Source organism: Prionailurus viverrinus, chromosome D1 (assembly GCF_022837055.1).
Source record: "Prionailurus viverrinus isolate Anna chromosome D1, UM_Priviv_1.0, whole genome shotgun sequence".
NCBI lineage: Eukaryota > Metazoa > Chordata > Mammalia > Carnivora > Felidae > Prionailurus > Prionailurus viverrinus.
The window spans coordinates 104,759,547-104,766,640 of NC_062570.1; the positions used below are offsets into that span (position 1 = coordinate 104,759,547).

Consider the following 7,094-nt stretch of genomic DNA (forward strand, 5'->3'; position numbering starts at 1 on the left):
GCTTTGCACACTCTTTTCTCATTGTGAGGGCAAATCTCAATTCGTATTTACCCACCCCCTCCCAAAGACCTTTTGAAAGAAGCATGTGCTCTCTGTTTGGGGCGATATTTTGATTTACAATTAAATCTTAATTTGTCCATAGAAGTCCTCACCTTGGATAAAAAATGTGAGATTTTTCCATAAATATGGGATTTTTACCCTCTTTGCTTCCAGATTATACTTTGTATGTTTGGTTAACAATGATAGTTCTTCTATAGTGACTTTAGCTTTCTTACTCCCATTTCTACTGCCTGACAAATTATTATAGGAAAATAGCACTCAATATTTATAGAGCCTAAGCCAGGAAATCCAGAGATGGGAGTAATGTGCTATTTTCCCATATCTCTGGAATTATATTATCCAAAAATATAAGGGAGCTTTTGCATATTTTATAGCCTTGGCTAAATTATCCTTTAACTTAGAAAGAAAGAAGAAATATGGCATCCTTTCGACTCTATGGTTTCTCTGGGTTCTTGCATGGGACTTGCCCATGGGTTCCCATCATGAATGATAGAGAATCTCACTGTTCCTCACCACCACCCTGCTTCCTGCAAGGCATAAGCATTTGAGGTAAAGCTTCTAAGGGGAAGAAAAGATGCTCTTTTCCTATCCTTGGGTCTGGCAACAGCTGTATAAAAGAGTTAAGGGTCACTGTTCTTGTTAGCTTCTGTTTTGAATCCATCAAAAGGAATGCTCTGCCTTTTCTTCATGAATTTGCACATCATTCTTGTGCAGTGGTCATGCTAATCTTCTGTATATGGTTTCAATTGTAGTACCTGTGCTGCTGAAGCGAGCCTTGCTCTGCCTTTTCTTAACCTGAAGATTTTTCAATATATTCTTAATTTGCTGAAAAGCTCTATTATGAAAGGAGTTCAACCTCTTTCAACAGCTTTTTTTCCACCTGTTGTAATGACCATACGGTTTCTCTCCTTTATGCTGTATTCAAAGGTGTAAAAAGATCTTATGCACCTGGCATAAACCAGTTTGGTTATGAAGTATCTTTTTTATACATATTTCTGGGTTTAATTTATTAATATTGGTAAGGATATATGGGTCTAAGCTCATGTAAATATATCCATATTTTATTTTCCTATGATATTTTAAATCCTTTTGTGGGGGGGTGGGAGAGCTGGTTAGTGCTTGCCTCAAAAATAACCTCTAAAGTGCCTGCCTTCGGCTAAGGTCACGATCTTATGGTCTGTGGGTTCAAGCCCTACATCGGGCTATCTGCTGTCAGCACAGAATCTGTTTCAGATACTCTGTCCCCCCACCCCTCTCTGCCACTCCCCCACTTGTGTGCTCTCTTTCCCTCTGAAAAATAAACATTTTTTTAAAAGCTCTATAGGTTTTCTTCCTCTTCTATTTTCAGAAAGGATTTGTGTAATATTGGTATTATTTCTTCATTGAACGTTTGATAGAATTCAGGAGCAAAGCCATCTCCCCCCAGTCTTCTCTGTGTGAGAAGCCTTTCAATTACGAATTCAGTTTCTTTTCATGATACAGATCTATTTGTATTAATCGGGGTTCTCTAGAGAAGCAGAACCAATAGGATGCACTGATATGGCAATGACATTTATTATAAAGACTTGGCATGGGTGATTATGGAAGTTGAGAAGTCCCAAGTTCCACAATCGGCCAATTGGAGCCCAGAGAGCCAATGTATAATTTGGGTCCAAGTCCAAAGACCCAGGAAACTGGGGAGCCTACTACAAGGTAAGATGTTAAGGACAGGGTTTATTTTTAATTATTTATAGTTCATTGCTATTTATATTCTGTAGAGAAAGCATCAGAAAAATCACACTCTGGCACAGATGGCCTATTGCATAATTCCAAATAGCATTCACAGTGTGGTCTGAAGTGAATGACTTTCCAGAAATTGTACAGATCAGTGGTCCTGAGACATGCTCTGCAGGAGCAGACTGGTGTCTTAAATCCCCAACAGACTTCCAACAGTCTCTTTCTTCTTGTTAAGAAGGCTCTGACATGATGACAGTCCTGATGGCATAAGCATTGTATACTTAATTTTTTATGTTCAATGGTCATACACTGATGGAAAGAGCAGGCGACTGTAACAAAGTCAGCTTTAACAAACCTGTGACCCCTATATTTCTGAGGACACCTTAGGCCCTCTTTGCTATGGAGACGTGGATATATTTTCAAGAACACAAACTAGAACAAATCCAAGACTTGCTCATTGAAGAGATAAATGAAACAACTTAAGTGGGTTGGGAAGCCACATCATCATAATCATGATATGGAGATGTTATAGAGGGTCCATGCTCACTGGAGGACAAGTCAACTGCCATCTGTGGAGAAATCAAGACATACAACAGAGGAGCATATGATATGTATTTTGCCCGTGGCCTTAGGTCTCCCAATGTCCTGTGGATCCTTCTTCGGGTTACTTTTGTCTTGTTCTGATACAAACACCTACACCACGTAGACACCTCCTCAATGTGTACCCAGTCTAATCTTATGCACGTGGATCTTAGGGGCAAAACTGAACACGAGGGGCTTCTCACACAGATGTGTAACACGACACAGGGGCTCAGGACTTTAATATGCTTTATATGGCTAACAACAATAAGGAGGTAAATATAAAAATGGCAGAGAATGTCCCAGAAAACATTCCAACTCCTCTGGACCACAGACCTTCACTGAGACCACATCATAGCGACAGCCCTGGTAACTAGATGCAGAGGCCCCCAGATGGCAAGTTCAAGCACAAAGGGGATGAGCCTTAGAATAATAATCCCCTGCCAATTAAAATCCTGCATAGAAAAAGGTTACGGGGGGCACCTGGGTCGCTCAGTCGGCTGAGTGTCCAACTCTTGATTTCGGCTCAGGTCATGATCTCATGGTTCATGAGTGTGAGCCCCACATTGGGCTCTGTGCTGACGGCGTGGAGCCTGCTTGGGATTCTCTCTCTCTCCCTCTCTCCCCACCCCTCCCTTGCTCGTGCTCTGTCTTTCAAAATAAATAAATTTAAAAAAAATTAAAAAGAAGAAAAAGTTTACAGGATTGAGCAAAATAAGTTTTGCCATTGACCGTGCTTGCTCTCATTCATAAATGATTGACCTACTCTCATCAGTGATAAAATGTCCCACCCTGACTTCCTCTACAGAGCAAACTTAAGTGACTATGCAGCATAATTAACCACTATATCATACAGACACTCAAATTTGTAGTTACACTCACACAGTGACACGAGCTCCTATTATTTGTTCTTCCTGACATCACTAACATGAAAGAAAGCCTGTTGATTTGCAAAGATTGCTTTATTGAAGCTTATGTAATTTGGAGTATCTTAACAACCCTTTTTAACTTCATAGTAATCTTGACTATGTCCTCAGTGTATCAGGGCAGCATAGGCTCCATGTGATGTCTGTAGAGAGAATCGTGGGCTTTGTCCATCATCGTTCTGAAAGGAACAAAACATCTAGACTTTTCATTGTTTACCTTCCAGGGACAGGCATCAAATTCACTGAATGAATTCATTGACATTCATTCTGCTCTCGCCTAAAAAAAGGTTTTAGTTAGCTTTACCTGGTACACATGGCTTCGCATGACCAATAACTTAGAGCACAGAGAAATTTATTCATTCAGGGTCAAGGCCCTGATTTTCTTACTTCAAGTGGCCTTTCAGTGATAATCTGTGCATTTCTGCCACCTGCATTGAGAATACATTCTGGAAGTCATTTTGTGTATGTGGAAAAATACCAGGAAATTATTTCACTGGACCAGGAAATCCTTATAACAATGAGCAAATCATCTAATATGTTTTGCATGTCATAAATGAACCTGCCCAAACTGGCAGCAAAGACTATGAGCCATACTCCTGTTAATATGGCATTCACAGTGTTCATCCTAGGCTGACATATATCTGAAAGAGATTCCGAAAGCTCGTTCTTATTTCACATTCTTTAAACTGACAAATGATTACACATGTGTGCCCTACATTTAAAATAGAACTAAGCACCGTGAGTTGAAATTATGAAAAGTTATGGAAGAATTTGCTATCCTCCACTATGGAATTTTTCCTGTATAAGGAAGAAAAGAATTCTAGGGAGTTTGGGGGGAAAGAATCATTCTGGAACCTCAACTCAGTGCAAAGAGACACCTGAGAAGTTGAGACAGCTTGGTCTTTTTGGAAACATAGATTGACCTATTCTGTGACTCTTAATTTTCCAAAACCATAGAGGAACTAGTCATCTTTTTTTTTTCTTTTTTCTTTTTGTAATTTTCTTTCCCGACATAATAGACAGAGTTCTAGATATAATTAACTTCATATAAGAATAGAGTGAAGCGAGTCAGTCTATGAACATATCATCTGTAGTCTTCTCTCCTAGCATTGAATGGTTCTTAATTCTCAATAGGCTTCCCCAAATTCTGTGCTCAAAAACAACAACACATGAAACAGATATTAAGAATATGTACATAGTCTAACTGCTAGAAAAATCGAAGTGATTACAAAGATTGGTTCCCCAAGGAAAATGGAGGAATTTTCAATTGCAGGCATAGAGGCAGAACACAGAAAAGGAGGCTTTGGCCATAATGCACATGCAAATGATCATCAAGCCAATCATGATTTGGCTCAACCAGCAAATGAGAAAGTGCCTCTGAGTTAGGAGAAATAAACTTTACTCTTTGCAAATTAATTGCCTCCTGTTTGAAGGAGCTCCTATAATTTGGAGAAATTTTTGTGTAAGCGTCTAAATTTTAAATTCAGAGCTCTCAAATCCAGGACATTTTGGAGACTGGACTAAATGGTAGATGCAGCCTCTTATTGATGACGCCCCCATTGTCCTCTGGATACGGGAATGACTGTGATCACTCCACACTCTTGTCTTAGGTCTTCCTGTAACTTTGACCTACAGCTAATTTAGGGGAACATGAACCACCCCAGAACGACTGGCTCCCCCGTAGGAAATTCTGCAGATTGGTCTGTGCCTCCTGAGGGAAAGGCATTGGCCCCGACTGGCCTTGGTAGGTGTCTGGATTTCCTCCTTGAACATCCATAGTTGTGTCCCCTGATACTATTGTTCTTTACAACCTGGCACTTCCCTTGCTGACAGAGGGTGTGTTGGCCAGGAAGATCAGATAGAAGGACGAATCTTTACGATTCCATACGCAATTCCCACCCATAAAGCTTCAAAGTAAAACATGGGCGCTATGCCAAATGAAAGACATTAGACAATGGAACTGTTTTAAATCTTGAGCAGGAAAGACATGATATTAGTCCGCGTTTAACATTGTGTCTTGGCTACTGAAGAATGTTGTGACCTCTGTCTTATTAAGGAGAGTTAGAAAGGCTAGTAAGTAACATAATAAGTAATGTCAAATCACTCTGAGAGGAAACAGAAGGTCCTAGCCTGCAAGCTTGCTCCATTTGGATACTTTGTCTTAAAATATGTTGAACCCCATCAATGAGGCTGAAATGAAACGTTAACCATTAGTTTTGGTGTTCCTGCCCCACAAAGATGTTTTTACCGGAGCTCCAACTCCAGTTCTAGAGTGCACTATAAAAATTTTGTGAAGCATGCTATATGAAGAAAATACCTAGAAACAATAAAGGAAAACAAATATTTTTTCTGACTCAATTACGTACTGTAAAACCTATTCATCCTTTTATAGAAATTTAATGCCTTTTTTTTCCCAGGAGAATAACCAAGGGGGAAAAAAATCACTGTTATTATTTTCAATGAGAAGAATAAGTAGGAAAGACAAGGCATAAACACATAGAAGTTAGTATTTAGATGCTGATTTTTTTTTTTTACTTTTTTATGTTTATTAATTTTTGAGAGGGAGAGACAGAGCGTGAGCAAACGAGGTGCTGAGAGACAGGGAGACACAGAATTCGAAGCAGGCTCCAGGCTCTGAGCTCTCAGCACAGAGCCTGATGCAGGGCTTGAACCCACGGACTGGGAGACCATGACCTGAGCTGAAGTCGGCTGCTTAACCAACTGAGCCACCCAGGTGTCCCTAGATACTGAATTTGTAAAAGGACTCAGGTGGCATTGTGTTTAATGCAGGCTAATAATCTGATAAGAATTATCCCATGATTTTCTGGCTTTATTCCAATTCTTAGCAATGACAGTTCCTGCACTCTGTCTTCCCATACTCAAAATGTATTTTGTGGGGCACCTGGGTGTCAGTTGAGCGTCCAACTCTTGATTTCAGCTCAGGTCATGATCCGTGAGACTGAGCCACTCGTGGGGCTCTGCATTGACTGTGGAGCCTGCTTGGGATTTTCTCTCTCTCTCTCTCTCTCTCTGCCCTTTTCCCACCATCCCTCGCTAAAATTTTTTAAAAAGTGAAAAAAAGACAAAAAATGCATTTGTGTTTATTCTGTGTGTTGTTAGGAAAAAGCGTATTTTTCTTATATCTTCATAATACTATAATTAGCTCAAAAGTTTTGTCACTCCTCTCTCATGTCTCTCTGGACAAATTGTGACTCATTTTTCACGATGAAAAAATGGTATTTTACCATTTTTCTTTTGTTGACCCCTGACTGACAAAACACACCCTTTGGAAGCGAGAGCCTTTTTGCGCAATATCCTACTTCTCAACAAGAATAAGGAACACTTATGGGGCACCTGGATGGCTCAGTCAGTTGAGCATCTGACTTTGGCTCAGGTCATGATGTCACTGCTCGCGGGCTCAAGCCCCGCCTCGGGCTCTGTGCTGACAGCTCAGAGTCTGGAGCCTGCTTCAGATTGTGTCTCCCTCTCTCTGCCCCTCTCCCATGCATTCTCTGTCTCTGTCTCTGTTTCTGTCTCTCTCTCTTTCAAAAATAAATAAATATTAAAAAAAAGAATAATGAACACCTAGAGAATATAATTCCATACCAAGTACACCTTCTTCATGGATCACAGTACTTACCCTGATAAAAAAAAAAAAAATCCTTATTATTTGTTATGTAAAATTGGATAAAACAGCACCAAGGAAACTAGCTAGCCAGTCTTGGGGACCAAAATACTCCGTGTTGCACATTCTGGACAGAATATGGGTTTTAGGAGAATTATTTCCTGACCTTCGCAAATGATCCCCACTAT

The 7,094-nt window shown here is 40.1% G+C and overlaps 1 non-coding gene across 1 annotated transcript; it reads right to left on the bottom strand.

The window, feature by feature from the left end:
* Positions 1 to 723: 723 nt before the first annotated feature.
* On the bottom strand, positions 724 to 832 carry LOC125147252 (U6 spliceosomal RNA). The gene has a single exon (XR_007145087.1). It is a non-coding gene; the product is annotated as a U6 spliceosomal RNA (small nuclear RNA).
* Positions 833 to 7,094: the final 6,262 nt, after the last annotated feature.